This window comes from Tenrec ecaudatus, chromosome 17 (genome assembly GCF_050624435.1).
Source record: "Tenrec ecaudatus isolate mTenEca1 chromosome 17, mTenEca1.hap1, whole genome shotgun sequence".
NCBI lineage: Eukaryota > Metazoa > Chordata > Mammalia > Afrosoricida > Tenrecidae > Tenrec > Tenrec ecaudatus.
The window spans coordinates 75985078-76004368 of NC_134546.1; the positions used below are offsets into that span (position 1 = coordinate 75985078).

Sequence of the window (19291 nt, forward strand, 5' to 3'; positions counted from 1 at the left end):
TCCAGGTGAGCCTGGACTCAGATAATTGAAGGTGCTGAAATTTGGGCAGATTTGGATTTCAGATCAGGCTGTGCTGTGTTGATCATCCTTGCTTGTATGTTTTGTGCTTCCTGGAAGGTAAGAGTAGCTGGAACCTGGCTATGGGGATCTATTACACACCAGGTACCCTCAGCTAGTAGGTATGTAAGACAGGCTCAGGGAGGAACATAACTTTTGCCTCCGGAAGTCCCTGGGGTTGAGCTCAACGATATTCAGCCTGTGCTAACACGCTGACTCTGAAACCTCCACTAATGGCTTCTTAGTTGCTGCTTTGTCCACATCCGGGCCTCACTTTCATTCCAGGGTATATTTAGATATCCACACACCCAGGGTGCCTGGTCAGGATTTAACCGATTAAGTCAGCATGGGGTTGGCCTACTATTGATATCACGAGTGACTCTTTGAGGATTTACTTACCCATGAGTGGAGAGCCCAGTGTATGCTGAGAGGAAGTTCCTGGCACTGGACCCACAGGATGTTCCTGGGAATAACATCTTTACACTTAAGGGTGAAGCTGCAGCTCCTACTTGAAGTATGTCTTGTGAGGTGAAGTGGTAGGTTTTCTGGAAAATCAAGTAGTTAGAAACCCAAATATTTTTGGGTTAGAAGGATGTACTGCATCTTCCTCAAAGCCGCTAATTCTGAGGGAAAAGTGCAATGTTGTGAAAAATGGAGATCATGGTTCCAAAAAATGGAGATCATGGTACTTTTAATTTGATACCACCTCCGTCTCTTGTGACATGAGTTTCCCTGGGAAAGAGGGAATGGAAGGGATCAAAGGACGAATAACCAGTCATTTATTTGTTTCATTAAACACGGTTTCACTACATCTTTGAGAGAGAAACCAGGATACATTGTGACCTACAAATTAGTGAGTAAGTACAATTGAGCTCTTGGCCACCTTGGTTATTGGGTAACACATCCCTGCATATGTCTAATAACAGAGAAGACTCCTTGAGTGTGGGACACAGTAAAGCAGAGGACCACAAATGTCTTGGGCTAACTCTTGGTCATATGCTTTTTGTCATATTTAAACATTTATATATTCCTTCATTTTGCCAAATTTCACGAACCATTTGTAAAAGTTAACTGAAAACAGAGGATGTGTTGGTGTCTCCTAATTTTGCATGTCTACCTCTTGCAGTCTCTTACATTTAGGTAAAATCTGAGAGAGGAAACAGATCCACACACATAATTAGCAGCATGTATTTTTTTGGTGTGTTAGGTTTGGTGCTTAGCTTAGGGTTTTAGTGTGCTAGAGACAGAGTCTGTACTTAACGATTGGAAGCCAAGTCCTGAGATTAATCAATGTTCCTGCTTCAAGAACAAGAATCAAGGTATAGAATTAGGAGTTAATTGTGATGATTGTAGATTCAGGTGTTGGTGGACAGATTAAAAGTCATTATATTTAGAAAGTTTCTGCCTAACAGATTATGTTTTGAGTTGATTAGGAGCGTATATGTTAAGTGATAATGATGTAAAGATACTGTTTAAGCATTGGAGTTTTCGGGGGTAGTTTCTGCATTTGAGATTTAGGGTCATAAGGTTAGGATTAAGTTGATAGACTATAGTCCAGGTTGTCACTCTGATGCAAAGAAATTGAATAACTGCATTAGGTTAGATTTAGTGTGTATGGTCATTGGATTTGTTAAGCACATGTTAGCTTTGTTGTGGCATCAGGTGATGCTCAGGGTGTTTGTAGTTCTGGAGGATGAGTGACTTTTCAGCTAGTTATCAGTGTGTTGTAAGGATACTCAGCAGGTTAACGTATAAGGGTTAATGGTTTGGGAGATGGTGATTAGCAGTGAATGCGTAGGGATTGATGTACAAAATTAATATGTGCTGAAATGTAGCTGAAAACATTTTTCAGTTTATCAGCTATAGTATTTATATTATATTTAGAATCATTTATGCACAAAATCATCATTTTTCTAGTTAGATCATGGATCGTTTCTTGGCCTTTCGGAGTGTTTTCCAGTACAGTATGTTGGGGCACCGCACAAAGGCCCCAAAGTCCAGCTTCAGCATTCCCTGGGGACCTTACCACTCCATTCCCTTGCTGTCTGCTTCAAGCCCCCAGTGCTTTGCCTTGGTGTGGTGGGATCAGATCAGGCACAATTCCCACACTGTGTCTCCGGTGCTGTCCCCCTGCAGGGCCATGGGTCAGTGAGAGATGTCATGTCTCAAGTGGGGCTGGCCATGTGGCCCTCTCTGTGGACTGGCTGCTCTAATTGGGGTCATCATCCTCAGGGCCTGGTGGGCGAGGATATGCTCCACTCTCTCCCACTCCCCCTTCATCCGCTCCCGTGTGCTCCGACCAGATATGTCCCTCTCCCGGAGCTGCAGACTCAATGCTGTTGCTTGAAATAAATTCTTCTGGGGGGAGGGGCAGGTATCCACCCAGTATTTGGTACCGGGACCAGCCCCCCAGACCTCTCCAATTTCTCGCCACTCCATACCAGAGTGCCACATCCATACTTTGGGGCACTGGGTCGAATCAGGTCCCTCTTTCCCTGTGGAGACACAAACAATACCCTCCCCTTGGACGGGTCAACACCCCATACCCCCTCCATCATCTCTTCCTTATTTTTATCTTTTATTTTTTCCTTTTCCCAACTCCTCCCCTGTTGTCTACCATGTGCATCCCTGGATTTCATCTGATCCCTGCCATACTACACAGTCCTCAACCCAAGAAGGTTTGTATACAATAGCTTTTTCACTATGCCCCTATTTCATTTTTCTATTTAATGCTTACCTCAGCGGGCTCATGTTGTACTTCTCCTTTTGTGCCTGACTTACTTCACTTAGCATGCTTTCCTCCAGTTCTTCCCATGCCGCTATGTGCTTCATACATTAATCACTGTTTTTTAGCAACGTGTAGTACTCCATTGCATGTATATACCACAGATTTTTTATCCAATCATCAGTTGATGGAAATTTGGGTTGCTTCCAAGTCCTTGCAATTGTGAACTGTGCCGCAATGAACATTGGAGCACAGATGTCTGGCCTTGGTCTGTTCCTTGCCTCTTCTGTGTATATGTCCAGTAGGGGGATTGCTGAGTCGTATGGTAACTCTATTTACATCTGTTCTCCATATCACCAGATCGATTTCCATAGTGGTCATATATACTTACAAGTCCACCAGCAGTGGATGTGATTCCTGTCTTCCCACAGCCCCTCCAACACTTGTTGCTTTCTGTAATTTGAATTGGGCTACCTTTCAGGGCGTTAGTTGGTACCTCATTGTTGTTTTACTTTGCATTTCTCTTATGGCTAAAGATCGTGAAACTTTTCTCATAGTTTTGTTGGTCATTCTGATTTCTGCCCCTGTTAAACTTTTGTTCAAGTCCTTTGTCCACCTCTCAGGTGGGCAATTAGTGTTTTTTTTTTCTTTTCAGAAACTAGCAGATTAATGTAGATTTTAGTAATAAGGCCTTTGTCTGATGTGTCGTTGCTAAAGATGTTTTCCCAGTTCTTGGACTCTCTTATAACTCTCTTGGTGAATTCTTTTGATGTACACAGGTGTTTTATCTTCAGGATATCCCATTTGTCAAATTGTGCCTTCTCTGCTTGTGTTCTTCCCTATTTCTTATAACTTATGTATTCTCTGTGCCAAAGTTCCCAAGTTGGTCCCAATTCCCTCACTGATGGCCCTAATAGTTTGGGGTTTAACTTCAAGGTCTGTGATCCACTTTGAGTTTATTCTTGTGCATGGAGTGAGATAAGTGTCTTGCTTCATTTTTCTGCAGGTAAATATCCATTTTTTTTCCAGCACCACTTTTTAAAGAGGGAATCTGCTTCCCTTTTGATATGTTTGTGACCCTTATCAAAGATCAGTTGCCTGTATGCTGATGCTTTTATTTCTGGGTTTTCCGTTCTTTTCCATTGGTCTGAGTATCTGTCATTGTACCAATACCATGTGGTTTTGACAACTGTTGCTGTATAGTATATGAGGAAGTCAGGTAAATCAAGCCCTTTTTTTGAGGAGTTCTCTGCTAATTCTAGGTTTGTTCCCTCTCCATATGAAGTTGGTCATCAGTTTTCCACTTCTTTGAGGAAAGATGAGGGTAATTGTATCGGGATTGCATTAAACTTATATAGTGCAATTGGCAGAACTGACATGCTGACTATATTGAGTATTCCAATCCACGAGCATGGGATACACTTCCATTTGCTATTGTTTTCTTGCAATAGTGTTCTGTAGTTTTCCCCATATAAATCTTTTGTTTTTTTTTTAGTCAGGTATATCCCTAGATATTTCAATTTGTATCTGGCTATTATGAAAGGTACCACCTTTTTAATCTTCCCTTCTGTGGTCTTATCTGATGTGTATAACAGTCTGATGGACTTTTGTTGATCTTGTATCCTGCCATTTTGCCAAACTCCTCTATTGCTTCTAGTACTCCCCTTGTGGAACTTTTGGGATTTTCCATATATAAAATCATATCATCTTCAAATAACGATAGTTTCACTTCTTCCTTCCCCAGACGAATACCTTTGATGTCTCTTCTTTGCTTCGTGCTGTTAGCTAAAACCTCCAGCACAGTGGGAATGTGTTAGTCTTTTCTCCATTGACTACCACATTGGCTGTTGGTTTTTCATATTTAGCTTTTATTGTCTGCAGGAACTTTCCTTCCATTCTTTGTTCGCAAGTGTCTTAAACAGGAATTGGTGTTGGATGTTGTCGAATGCATTTTCTAAATCTATCGATATTATCATGTGGTTCTTATCATTTTTAATGTCAATGTGATGAAAAATACTACTGGTCTTTTGTATGTTGAACCATCCCTGCATCCCTGGTATGAATCCAACTTGGTCATGGTGAAATATTTGTTTTATATTCTTTTGTATTCTGTTGCCTAGTATTTTGTTAAGGATTTTTGCATCAATGTTCATTAGGGATATTGGTCTGTAGTTCTCGATTCTTGTGGGATCCTTGCCCGGTTTGGGTATCAGAGTTATACTAGCTTCATAAAAGGAGTTCCGGAGTTTGCCATCTTTTTATATGCTGTGGAAGATTTTGTGTAGGATTTGTGTTTGTTTTATCCATAGTTTATTTTTTATAGTTTTCTTATTTTCCCTCTCCTGAATCTCAGCCCTGAACTTTATAATTTCTTTTGTTTTGCTAGTAGAAGGATTGTCCTGCTGACTCTGCTCTAGTTGTAAATTGTGTGCCATCATATCAGTCCTGAGTCTATCTTCCTTTCTCAGGTGTGCATGCATTGCTATGAAACTTCCTCTGATGACTGCCTTTGCTGTGTCCCATAACTTTTGGCACATAATGTGCTCATTCTCATTGGTTTCTTGAAATTTCCTAATTTAATCTCAAATTTTCACCAGTACACACTCCATTTGCATTAGAGAGTTATTCATCCTCCAATTGTTTGCTTTTGTTTTCTTTGTCTTCCTTTTGTTGATTTCCAGCCTTATGGCACAGTGGTCAGAGCGAGAGATGTGTATTATTTCAATGTGCTTAAATTTATGTAGATTTGCCTTATGCCCCAGCATGTGGTCTATCTTCAAATATGTGCCATGGGGACTTGAAAATAACATGAATTTTTTGTTTTTGTTTTTGGATGAAAAGCTCTGTAAATATCTATCAGGTCAAATTTTCTAATTGTGGAGTTCAGCTCTCTAGCTTCCTTGTTGAGTTTCTTTCCCTGTGATCTATCTTTCTCAGGGAGTGGTTTGGTGAAGTCACCCACTATAATTGTCGAGTCTGTAATTTCTTTCTTAATTTTTCGTGTTTGGTTGACATATTCAGCGGTCTCTCACTCAGGGAATATATGTTTACAATGCTTAGTGGTTCTTCACCTACCATTCCCTTGAGCATTATATAGTGTCCCTCCTTATCTCTTTTTTGGTTCGCACTTGGAGGTAAATTTCATCCGCGATTAGAATTGCAACCCCTGCTTTTTCTGTATTGCTGATTGCTTTGTAGGACTTCTCCAGCTTTTGATTCTCAGCCGATTTTTGTCTGTAGCTTTGAGATGTGTCTCCTGTGGGCAGCAGATTGATGGGTTGTGTTTTCTAAGCCAGTCTGCTAGTCTCAGTCTTTTAATGCCTGAGTTCAGGCCATTGTATTCAGGTTTATTATCTCCATCTGTGGATTCTGTGATGTTCTCTTAGACCTTTTGTGTTGGGAGTTTTCACACTTTCCTTTCCTAGAGAAAGGACAAACATAAATGTTCACTTTCACTACTGATATTAAAAATTGACTGTATGTTCTAACTAGAGCAATCAATATAAGATTTTTAAGGAGGAAAAAAGGCTTCCAAAAGGAAATAAAATTTCCTCTAATCATAAATTAATGTTCTTATCCATAAAATATTCAAAATGTGCCATAAATAGGTAATAAATATAAAAACGTTGTAGGCTACATTTCAACACTCAAAAATAACTTTCGAAACGTAACCCACTAACTATTAATTGCTAATCAACAACTCCCAACCCATTAACCCTTACACCTTCACACGGTGAGCATCCTTACAGCACACTGATAATATTCTAAAACACTGAACCCCTAACCACCTGAAAAGCTCTTTTCATCCACAATGCCTATTAACACCCTCAGCATCCCCTGCTACCCACAACCAATTGGGAAAAAAATTAGGATTTCCTTAAGAAATCCTAAGACCATACACCAGTGGTCCTCAGACCACAGCCTTCAGGCCACATGCAGTCTGCTGAGGATATTTATCAGGTCTACCAGTTGTTTTTGCCACTTCTGCCTGTCCTGCTTAGCAACAGACCTGTCCAGTGTGCATACGAATTTAATCAGTTAAAAAAAAACCAAACTATTGTTTGGCCCTCCAATAGCCTGAGGGACAGTGAATTGGCTCCTTGCATAAAAATTTTGAAGACCCCTGCCATACACCTTCAAACTAACCTAATTCAATTATCCCAATTGTTTGAATTGGGAAAACAACTTTGAATATATTCTACAACCTTAATCCTAACTTCATGACACAATGTCTCAATATCAGAAACCACCTTCCAAAACTATACTGTCTAAACCCTAACTCGTTATCTTTATCCCATAACACACAGCCCCTAAGCAACTCCAAACATAAGCTGGTAGGCACGACACATTCTAAACATAAAGCCCTTTAATGTGCTCACCAAAATCTGACTCTTAACTCATGACACTTATGTTCTGTTTCTATCCATTGACTCTTGTTCTTGAACCAGGAACATTAATCCCAGGACCTAGATTCCAATCTCACACAGCCTCTGACTCTAGCACTCTATAACCCTAAATTGAACCCAAATCTAAGCCATCAAGAAATTCACATTGCTAATTGTGTATGTGGAACTGTCTGCTCTTTCAGACTTTACCTAAATGTATGGAACTAAGGTAGGTAGACAGGCAAAACCAGGAATCACAAGCACATTTTCATAAACTTTTAAGGCATTTGCATATGACTCATGGAAGGTGGCAAAATAAAGTGGTTTATACATGTTTATGTATGAATATTTTATATATGAAATTCAAAGCTCATTAGCAATAAGTATACATGGAAATTCCCATGCTGGAAAAATAAATGGATCATGAAGAAACACTAGCAAAAAAGTAAAACAAAAGAGGCAATAGTTAGAAGAAATGCACATGAGGACTCTCAGGTTTATGACCAATATGTGAAGAGCCCAAAGTCACCATTCCAGTCCCCAAGAAAAATGGTAACCAGATTGAACTCAGAATACTGAGGTCACAGGGCATGGTCTTGTTCTGTTGCCCATTAAAAAACAATGAACTGTCATTGAGTCAATTCTGACTTATAATGTCTGTACAGGGCAGAGTACAAAAGGCCCTGTGTGTTTCTGAAACTGCAACTCTTTAAGGGAACTAGAAAGCATCACTAGTTAATGGTTTTGAATTGCTGATCTTGTGGTTAGCAATCTAACACATAACCCACCACATGCCCATGGGTGCATCGTGTTCTTATAAACTGGAGAAAACTAGATGGCAGCTAACAATAAGAAAGGTATTGTTTTCAATGTCTCTAATTAATTTAGTTAGGAACAGAGCAAATATCAGTCCTCAAAACAGGGGGGAGGTACACATAGGTAAGTACGTTCTCAGTTGATTTCTACTGTGAAATCATTCTATGCCCCTGCCTATGGGGCCACTTTGTTTAGTAGTGGTTTTCACCCTATGCCCTTAATAGTCTAATTAATTGAATTCATTGAAAACTGTGATTTGAAGGATGTGATGGAATTAACTAAGAGATAGGGCAAAATAATTTGTTCCAGGAGAAAGTACCTTCTGAAGTTTTCCATTAAAAATCTTATGAAGTATAGATTTACTCTGAAACCACATACTGTCACAATACAGAATCAAATGGCGGGCCAAATGATGGCTATTTATCAAATTATTATCTAATTTAAATACAAGGAGCTCATTGGTAGTCAATCTTTCATGACGCCATGAATGCACAAGTGGGTTTCAAAAAGATCATGGAAAAATGGAATAAAAGATAATGGAATTTATACATGATTCTTTTGAAGCCTCTGTATATCTGTTCCTAATAGATAATGCTAAGTGCTGTAGTATTATTATGTTAAACAGAATAATGTAATACATCTTTTATAATTCCTCAATTATACATCTTAAAAATCTTTAAGAAACCTGTTCTTGTTCCATGAAAACTCAGAAAGAATATTAAGAAATTTACATAGAGTGTCTCTCTTGAAGATCTATTAAAGTTGATATTAATTTTATTCTCTAGCTATGGTAAAGAGACCAGTTAGGTTACAGTATATCTGTACGATTCACATAGAAAATTGTGAGAGCTGAAAATTAACAATGGCTTAATTTTTGAGTCCTGCAAATTTTGCATATTCAAAAAGGTGGTTTCTCATGTTATAGTTAAAAATTCAACCTCATTGTATAGTTTTGAGTTTTCCTTCTTTGAAAGAATGCCAGGTTCCATAGGTTCTGGCATGTGTGTACATGCACGCATGTGTGCCTGGCTTAGTTTTTGATGTACCTGAGCATTATAATGGTTTCCATGGATATGTGCTCATGGAGAGATTGGGAGTTTGTGTCTATTCAGAGTCTCTAGGGAAGAAAGTCTGGGTGATGCACTTTGAGAAACCAGTTACTGAAACCCCTCTGCCACATCCCTGTGCAATGACACACATGGAGTCTGCAGGAGTTGGTGTGAGTTTGATGGCATCTGTTTGGCCAGGTTTATTTCTAGGGGTGGGGGAGAATCCTGGCTTCATTTGCTACCCTCAAAGCTGGCAGTGCAACTCCACCAGCAGATCTGTACAAGAAAAACAAGGCTGGTTGTTCCCGTATAGATTTTGAATCTCAGACACCTACTTAGGAACACTATGAGTGAGAATTGACTTTGTGGCAGTGAGTTTGCTTTTTGGCATTAAGGATAATGAAGTTTTGTAGGTGGCACAAACAGCTTTAACTAGACTGTTCCACTGAGGGTTGATGGGTTAAATTCATCCTGCATTACTGTGAAGACAGGACTGGAGATCTGTTTCCACAAATGATACTCCAGAAATGTTATGAAGCTGTTCTGCTCTATAACACATGAAGTTACCATGAGATGGAATTAACATGACATGTAACCTAACCAAAGGGAAAACTAAACATGATGAAAGCATATTCATGTCTATGTATGCACATTGGTTTTATGTTGAAAATATGACTAAATCAGAAATGCAAAAATAATTTTCATTTAGAATCACTGTGCCCAGAGTGAAAAACATGTAAGCTTATTGAGAATTTGGCCTATCTAAATAATTTAGTGAAGAAGTCCTACTGCTACAGTAAATGTATGGCAGCTCCACGAAATGTAAGCAGTTGTGTCCCACAATGTGGCAATCTGGTCCCATATTAATTATAGCCTAGAAACCACAAGAAAGAGTTTAAGGTCCTATGGCATCACAGAGTGCACCAGAGTGCACCTGAGAACAATAAAGCAGTCAATAAAACAAGCCTTTTATCAAGAATACTTGGATAAAGGGTTCAAACAATAAAGTATTTCCATGCACTGGGAGATAGAGAATGGTAACTTTATTTTAAATAAGATGACATCTTACTAAATATAAGAATTATAGAGAGAACAGAAAAGCTGGTGAAGGGAGAAAAAAAAAAGAATTATATATCTGAAAGTTACCTTGTATTAGGAATCATTGTGACACAATTTTTTAAAATGAGGAGCTAACATTAGGACACAGTTCTTACACAGTCAAATCAAACACATTGAAGAAGAAACAGTTAACAAATGAAATAAATCAATCAAAAGGATTCAATGAATTTACATAATTAGAATTGGGTTCTATGAAACATTGTCTATACCCACTAGGATAACTGATAAATGAACACTTTAAATATTATGTCACTGTGGAAATAACTCAAAAAACCAAAAAAGTGCTTACCTAGAAGGCATGTGTCACTAAAAGATAATATTAATGTACAAAACCAAAACTCACTGCCATCGAGTCAATTCTGACTCATAGTGATCTTATAGGGCAGTGTAGAGCTGCTCTCTGGATTTTCAAAACTGAAACTCTTTACAGTTGAAGAAAATCTATTCTTTCTCCAGATTGATACACAAAAGGACCTGAAAACAAATAAAATATTTGCTGGAATCTGCAAATCAAAAGGATAATAAAGGAAACCAAATTTCCCTATTAATAAAATGAGTGGACATTAAATCTCGGCCAGCAATGCACTATGAGTCACGAGGGAAGATAAGGGGGTGGTGGCCCTGGTGGAAGAGCGCAGTGATAGAGAGATGAGCTATTAACACAACCAGTCTCTGAGCTGAGGTGCTCTTCACACTCCAAGTGGAAAGGTACAGCATCGGCAGAGACAAAACCCAGGAGCTGTATTCGAGATTAAAGTCTTAGCACCCCAGTTAGAAAAGGGCCTTGGATGGCAGTGCATGCCTAAAGTCCATATGAAGGGTATCCCCATAGATTAAATCCTCCTCTGCATTATTTCTAATCATTAATGAAAGTTCTCCTTAAATTTTATTTGCGATTGGAGTCCCTTTTGCAGTCTAAAACAGAGCAAGCACAAGCTAGTTTACGATGGGCAGAGATGATTAAGGAAGCATAGTTTAAAGAGAATATTTGTTAAATCTTAAGAGACAAAGACAAAGTAAAGACACAAACAAATCATCTATCTGGATGAGGGAAGCCACCAACAGGAGGTGGAAATGGCTTCCCAGGTTCACAATTGAGATGTGAATTAAAGACGTTGTGGGAGTGGGGCAGGGCAAAGGAAAATGTCACGAAAGCATGATTGGTGATCAATGAACACATCTCAATGGCAGACCCTTCCATCCTTAGATAGCGGGCTTACAAGATGGGTCCAGGGTCTCCTGACCAATGCAATCAGGGAAAGGCTGATAGTACATGGTTCCTGACTAGGAGACCCCCTATACTGTTTGGTGACCTCCATCAAGGACACACATACAGGCAAACCTCCAAGAGAGACTGTCCCTCCCTGGGCTGCCTGGAGAGGTTAAAGTAATCCAGTATCCAAAGGCCTCTGCCTGAGGGCCAGATTACCTACAACCTTGGTTCCTGGACAGAACACACTCAGTGGAAGTTGACTCTATGCGAGGACTTAAACTTTGCCCGTGTTTGGGGCTGTGACTGCTATGGCGCCCTTTTGCAAAGCAAGGTGCTGGGAAGTTTAGCTCTAAAACAGACCTCAGTCATCAGTGGGGTGGCATAATGACTGCAAGGCTGGCCTCTCCTTTCGGGAAAGGCAACTCTGGGGTCCCTTGCTCTCATGCCTGACACCTGACATGGAGGGAACAGACACTAGACAAGAACCTATCCCCAATCTGGCCTTTCTGGCTTGAGGGGTGAGGGTGCATGAGGGGTTCTGGACAGGATAAAGGAGGCATTGAATGAATGCTCTGTGGCCTGTACCCAGCTCAGAAAGGATTTAAATGGAAAAGTCCCAGGGGATTGAGGCATCCTGTAACTGGGGCCGACAGGATGCAGGAATTGTAAAGTCCTCCGGAACCAAGACACTGCTGGGACAGCACCCTGCAGGGAACTCCACGCATGGAATCCACATAGAAACATAGAGACTCACCTACCCTTTGGGGGAAACTCACTCAGAAACTTCTCAGTCAAAGGAAGTAGGTTCAACAGGAAATTGCATCATCTAGGTAGGGGGTGGGGTGGAGTCTGTCCTAAGGGGTGTGACCTGGAGGATATGGGGAGGGAGGGGCCAAGAGGTGAGCTTCAGCACCTGGAGTGGCAACTGATTCATTCTTAGTTGCATAGTCTGGAAGCCCTGCTGAAACCTGTTCATTTTGGGTGATCCTGCCTGCATTTGAAACACAACAACACAAAAGCCATGACAGGAAGACAAGCTGACAGAAAGTGGTGGGTGGAGAGCAGGCTTCCCAACTGTGAATATCCCCAAGAGACACTCCCATTGCATGGACTACAGAGACATACCTGACAGCACCTGATGCCATCTGCTCCATTTGACCATGCCTCTCCTGGAAACATGACTTTCTCATGAACTCCTCCAATCACGCAAGTCAAAGAAGAGGCCTAACTAAGACTTGTAGACTCAAGAGCCACAATGGAAAGACCCTTCACAAAACTTCCTCCTCAGACACTGATTTCAGGCTCTGCTCCCTATGCTAGACCACCCAGACTCCAGATTCCTTTTCCCTGGTGCATGCTCAGGTGAGCATCTAGATTAGAGATTCCTGAAAATGCCACAGTTGTCTTCTGTTCCTCCTCTTCCCCTCCCCCTCTGTCTCCATCTCCTCATTGCTAAAATGTATCCCCCCAATCTGTGGGTTCTGTATTACTCTTTTGATGCAATCTTGCTGTGTACATAAGTGCCTGATTTCCAGGAAGATCCAGTCATCTAATTGTCCTTCACCAACAGTGTTTCCTTTAATATATTTGTTGTGTTGAGGTCTCTTCCTTCCATTTCCATATTATTGAGTATTTTTATCAGGAATAGGTGTTGGATATTGTCATATATCTTTTCTGCATCTATTAACATGATCAGAGTGTTCTTATTTTTCTCCTGTTTATGTAGTCGGTTACATTAATATTTTTTCTAATGTTGAAACATCTTTGCATCCCTGGTAATAATTCCACTCAGTCAAGGTGAAATATGAGCTCAAAGGCAGGGATAGGTGCTCTCTAACTCAATCCATCCCATTTCTACAAATTTGTCCATAAACTGTTATGGCGTATGATGTAATCATTCTCCTCAATTAATTAGAGTCATGAAATCATCAAATTTTTTACTGTGTTGCTAAAACACCAGTATAATATATTCCATTGTAGAGTGTATTTTTAAATGCTTTTACCCCACATTCTCTGCAGTTGTAAAATTGTGTATTAACTTTTCTCGTGCATGAAAATAAAAAATAAAGTTCTCATGCAAATCTGCAGTTGTTCAATATTGTCCTTAACTCTTGATTAATCTTGCAGTTATATATTTTCAAATCATGACTATGTTTTCAATAACTGTTCTCAATGATTATTACTTTAATGCTTATTTAAAAAATACTCTAACATTTTAGTATTTATTATACTCAGAGCCAGTGTACAATGGAAGTTGTTATTATTTGGTGTCATTAAGTGAGTTCTAAATTATAGTGACCCTGTGTACCACAGGAAGAAACACTGGCTTGTCCTTTATCATCTTCATAATTGTTCAAATATTTGAGCCCGTTGCTTCAGCCTTTGTCACTCTAAATAGTTTTATTCTTGTTTGCTGCCCCTCTACTTTACCAAGCACCACTTTTAATGTGATGTTACTATTGTATTTACCTTCAGTTTTCAAATATGAAAACACAGTAAGGTTTTACGTTTATGCGGGCGTGGAAGCCGGCGGGTCTGGGGTGGCTGCGGGCGGCCATGGCCTTCACCCTGTACTCGCTGCTGCAGGCGGCCCTGCTCTGCGTCAACGCCATCGCCGTGCTGCACGAGGAGCGCTTCCTCAAGAACATTGGCTGGGGAACAGACCAGGGAATTGGCGGATTCGGAGAGGAGCCAGGAATTAAATCTCAGCTAATGAACATTATTCGATCTGTAAGGACCGTGATGAGAGTGCCATTGATAATAGTAAACTCAATTGTAATCGTATTACTGTTACTGTTCGGGTGAAGTCCAGCGAGGACGATCGAGACAGAGGAAGAGATGCCATGTCAGCAGGAGCTACTGCTTCGTCCTTATTGGAAAACAGAGTGTCGTAGCTGGCCAACCTTGCACTTGACAAAAATGTAAAGCTGACAATAAAACACGAGTTCTTATTCATCTGAAAAATAAAAGAACAATAAAGTCAGACCTGTCATACAAATTCTAGACTCATAGAACCATAGAGAGCTGAGTAAAATCTCCTTAGGTACCTCGACCAGCGGGACTCAGTTATTCGAGGGGTTCCGAGGGAGACCCAGCCTGAAAGAGAAACGGGCGAGAGAGAGGAGCAAGACCAAGCAGATTCTTGTCAAGGTTTGAGTTTATTGCTACACAAGTCTCTCTATAAAGGGTGAGGCAAACAAGGGAGTTCAAAGGGGAGATAAAAAAAAGGAAGGGCGGGGGTGTAGAGCACACAGGGCAGGCAGACACAAATCTACTTGGAATGCCAGGTGCTGGAATAAACAAAGGTGGGCCATCTGGTGTGTGTCAGGGTAAGACAAGGTTGAGGTGACGTGGCTTTAGCCCTGCCGGGCAGACAATATGGCGTTGGTTTTGTCAGGCTGATTATGTCCGGTTCCCAACTCTTAGGCTTTTGGTTTTTTCTTCCATTTTGTAGAACATATTGTTTCATCTTTACCATAGCAGGTAGTGTCCTTAAAAACAACAGTCCAAAACTAGACTGGTGATGTAGTGGTTTATTTTCTGTCTCAGACATGCATAAGCACATGGAAGTTAAAGTATACTTCAGTATTCAAGAGATGAATAAAATATTTAGTTTGGACAACAGAAAAGGGGGTGAAGGGAGACGTCGGACAGGGCAAGATATGACAAAATAATAATTTATAAATTCTCAAGGGCTCATGAGGGAGGGGGGAGCGGAGAGGGAGGGGGGAAAAAGAAGACCTGCTGCAAAGGGCTTAAGTGGAGAGCAAATGCTTTGAAAATGATGAGGGCAAAGAATGTACAGATCTGCTTTGCACAATTGATGTATGTATGGATTGTGATAAGAATTGTATGTGTCCCTCATAAAATGTTTAAAAAGAAAAAAAATTCAGTTTGTTTTGTATAACATTAAAATTGTGTTGCTTTGGTAGAAGTATATTGCTTATTCTTTTATGTGGCCTTGAGCACACCTTTTACCATGTGGATATTCAGTGTCACATTGGGAGATTGGTGTCTTTAGCTCAGTCAGTGCTGTCTATGAGGTATGTGACTTTGATCATACATCTGATAATACTCTAACCGTTTGTCAGGATAAGAAATGTTTTTTCCCCACTAAGACCTACACATTTATTATTTCCAATTCATTGCAATCCCTTCCTGTATGGTCAGTGTAATGAAGAACAACCTTTCAAATAATGTTGGTGGAAATGATTTCATATTAATCTCTGCCATATCAAGTAAGATTCTTCTTTTCCTGAATGTCTATGCAGCTTAATGAAGCCTTAACTCCTGCCTGTTTTTTCACTTACGTGTTTCCGGATCACACCCATGACTATTCTCCTCTCTTTCCGGGTCACCCTGAGACGGGCCGGAAGTGGCGGTGTCCTAGCCGGAAGTGAGGGTCATACTGCAGTTCCTACTTGCTGTGCCTGGGGCGTGGTGCCACAGAAGCGCCAGCAGCCTGAGCACTGTGTAGTCGGCGCGCCCAGGTGAGGGCTCCAGCGGTGACCAGTTTGGGGTGACCCTGGTGCACACAGCAGCCTGGCTGGGGTGCAAGCGTCCTTCTTCCTCCTCCCCCGCTCTGTCAGCGCCTCTCGCGTGGTGAGATGTGGGAGGGTGTCCCAGTGGCTGGTTCCACCCCCCGTTTGGGAATTGGTTGGGGTTCCTGGGGAAAATTCCTGTTGGAGAAAGGAGGATCCCAGACTGGGGCTTTGGGCGTCGGTGTTCCTGATTCATGAGGGAATTTTGCGTGTCTCCCCCCCCTCCATTCTTTCCTTTCACACAGCGGTGCCTCCTCCTGAGATTCCTAGAATGTCTTCAGCTCACAGGTGAGCCGCGGGTCTGTAGCTTCTCTCACCACGAAGTGAATGCTATTCAGGACGCAAGTGGCTGCAGCTGGAGTACAAAACGTTTTAGGGCTACCTCCTTAGGTTTGCATAGTCTTGTCCCCTGTGCGTTGTCTTCTCCAGGAGTGGGGAATGGGAGAGGGAGGGGTGAACCGGGTCTGGAATCTCCCTGGCTTATTCTTGACAGCCCTTAGGGCGGGGAACGGGCTCACCCTTGATGGTGTTGAAGTGATATTCCAGCGCACCCACCGCGCATTGAGACTTGATTGGCATTCTCAGGTTGCTGGGGTAAGTCCAGGACTGGAACCTCAAGGGAGGTGACCCAGGTTGGTGGCTATCAGTCAACAGTCTGGCAGGTGACAAGTAAAAGGAGAGACAGGCCCAACTGTACAAAGATGGTTCAGTGAGCAGGAACTAAACCAAAGAGAGGGCCAGTCTTTCTTTGAGAAAGCATATAAGTCTCCAAAGAAGGGCAAGACCCCTCAAATACGGAAGATACCCCGGTCCCACATACACTCTTCAAAAATGTTGCATGTTGCTTCTTTAATTTTTACAAAACCCTGTTTGTTTGTATTTAAGAGTAGAAAGAACCTGGAGGAAAGCTTCTTAGTGGAGGACAGACAGCTGGAGGGAAGGTTTTTTAAGAGGACAGGAGAAAATTGCCGTCAATAATGAATTGCTTTTCATGCAGAGAAAGTAGCCAGTAAAAGACATCCAGGCAATTGAACTGGATCCATATTTCTGCAAATTTGTTAGTGTGAGGGAGTGTGGGAGCTGCTCCTGCTTGTTGCCCAGAGGGAAATTTTTGTTTCTGTTGCCTCTGAAGAAGTTCCTAGTAGCTTGCCTTATGTTTAGATGTATGCTGACTCCATTTTAACTGTGTATTCCCACCTGGAGTCATTTTATCCTTATTCTAATGATTTCCCTGAGTATGTTGCTTGGTTTGGGTGGTTCTTTTTGTTTTTGTTTTGAATAAGCGATTTTAGGAAAAGTTCCAGCTTTAAGGAAGCCATGGCTCAGATCCGGGAGCTGAAGGAGGCTGTAGAGTTGCTCAAGGAGACCATCCAGGTGGGGTGTGGCTCTGCCAGCGAGAGACTGAGGGGCTGGCCTGGTATTCCATGCCACGCCTTGAACACGTGCTGGCATGACAAGAGGCAGTACTCCCCTGAAAACTCACTGCCAGCGATTCTGACCCAGCGACCATATGGACAGGGTAGAACTGCCTGTAGGAGTTTCTCAGACTGTAACTCTTCACAGGAGTAGAAAGCCTCATCTTTTTCCAGCCAGTGGTTTCCAGCTGATGGCTTTGTGGTTAGAAGACTAGCATGCAACCCACCAGACACCAGGACACCTGATGTCTACTGTAGTCTTAATTCTCCACTTCCCAATCTAGTGGTTCTAGGAAAGCTCATCCCCATGCCACATGGGACTTCCTACAGCCCCCTGGCCAGGGGGAAGTTTTGTTCCAGTCCCTGCCTGAGTGTGGAATGTGATTCATGTGCATAAACCTGCACTTGTTGATTCCATGAATGTTCACACTGTACTTTCTAGATGCCAGCTCCTGTGTAGAGACAAAAGCCCTCCAGCATGTCTGTGTAGGCTGATAGGTCCTACAGTCAGAATTGAGATCAAATTCTAGTGCTTCTATTCATTAGCTGATTTCCTTGGGAAAGTCTTTGAGCCTTACTGGGCCTCTAGTGGTTCGTGTCTAACGTGGGCCGGATGTTTGCACTTGAGTGTTAAGTGACTCAGTGGAGGGTGTGGCATGCAGTCCGTGGCTGCTGCTGTGATCTGTGCCGCCCAGAGGCGTGCACACACATCCTAATGAAGCTCAGCTGAGTGGAAATGAAGGTCATGGACAAGTACAGCTGAGGATGAAGGTGCAGGAAAATTGCTTGGGCCTGTCCTCCGTTTCAAATGCCTCAGGGGCACAGGCATTTGAAAGAACAAGAAGAAGGAGCTGGGCACAGGTCAGCCAGGTCCTGGTGTTAACCAGCCTCCCAGAACTCATATCCAGCTTCCTGAATAGGGCAGGGAACCTTTGGAGGGAGTTGAGCAGAGCAGTGACATGGCCATGGCAGCATGAGGTATATCACTGGGGCTTCAGTGTGGAGCCTGGTGCAGGTACATGGAGAAAGGGGCAGGTGTGGATACAGGGAGAGCAGTGGGGAGCATGTTGGGATAGTTTAAGAAGGAGGTGTGGCCATGGCATAGGGATTGTAGTGGGGGCTGACGGGAAATATCCGGAGCCATTTTGCGTTGGGGCAGATGATAGAGGGGGGTGGCTGGCAAGATTTGGTAGCATACAGGGTCAAGAAATAAAGCTGACACTCAGCTTCATGATGTAGCTAAAGCTTGGGGACCTCCTGGATGAGGATCAGGAGGCAGGATGTGGGCATCTTATGCAGGCATTTGCATTCCTTACCGTGTCAGGACCCCAGGAATAACTTGCTACGTTGACTGGCAGTAAATCAACTGGCTGGGTCTTTTTCCTTTGTGTCGCAGCAAGGACCAACCTGACTTCAGCTCTCCCGAGATGGACAAGCTGTCAGACTACAACCTGGAGAAAATTGACAACAAAGCAGAACCCACTGTAGACATGCTTCTCAATTACCTGCAAGGTGGGGCTGGTTGCAAGGGGGTGTGGGGTTTCGGGGCTGGAGAGTGGGCAGGGGTTCTGCTGGCTCCTGAACAACTACAGGTTTTGACAGCTGTACCTTGAGTGAGTATGGGAACCTGGGGGACACGACTCACCCCAGTGGACCATGTCATTCCAGCTTTCAAGAAGGCCCTGGACCTGGTCATGCAGGTGCAAAAGCGGGCCAACAAAGAAACCAGAATAAGAAAAAGCCCCAGTGATGACTCCAAACAAATCTGAAAACAATGGAAGTTTCCCACAAACTTTTTGAAGCCCCCTTGTATCTATCTCACAACTTTTGCCTGTTCACAGTTACTTACAGGTTTAAGCCTTATTGACAGCAATTATAAAAATCTGGTGAAAGCTAACATTCCATGATCCTTGTAGTTTTTCCATCCCCTCTACCTTCCACCCCCCACTTTCTGCATAATGACCCTATTAA

At 42.2% G+C, this 19291-nt stretch overlaps 1 pseudogene; it reads left to right on the top strand.

The window, feature by feature from the left end:
• The first annotated feature begins 13882 nt into the window (after positions 1-13882).
• On the top strand, positions 13883-14316 carry LOC142430317 (immediate early response 3-interacting protein 1 pseudogene; annotated as a pseudogene).
• Positions 14317-19291: the final 4975 nt, after the last annotated feature.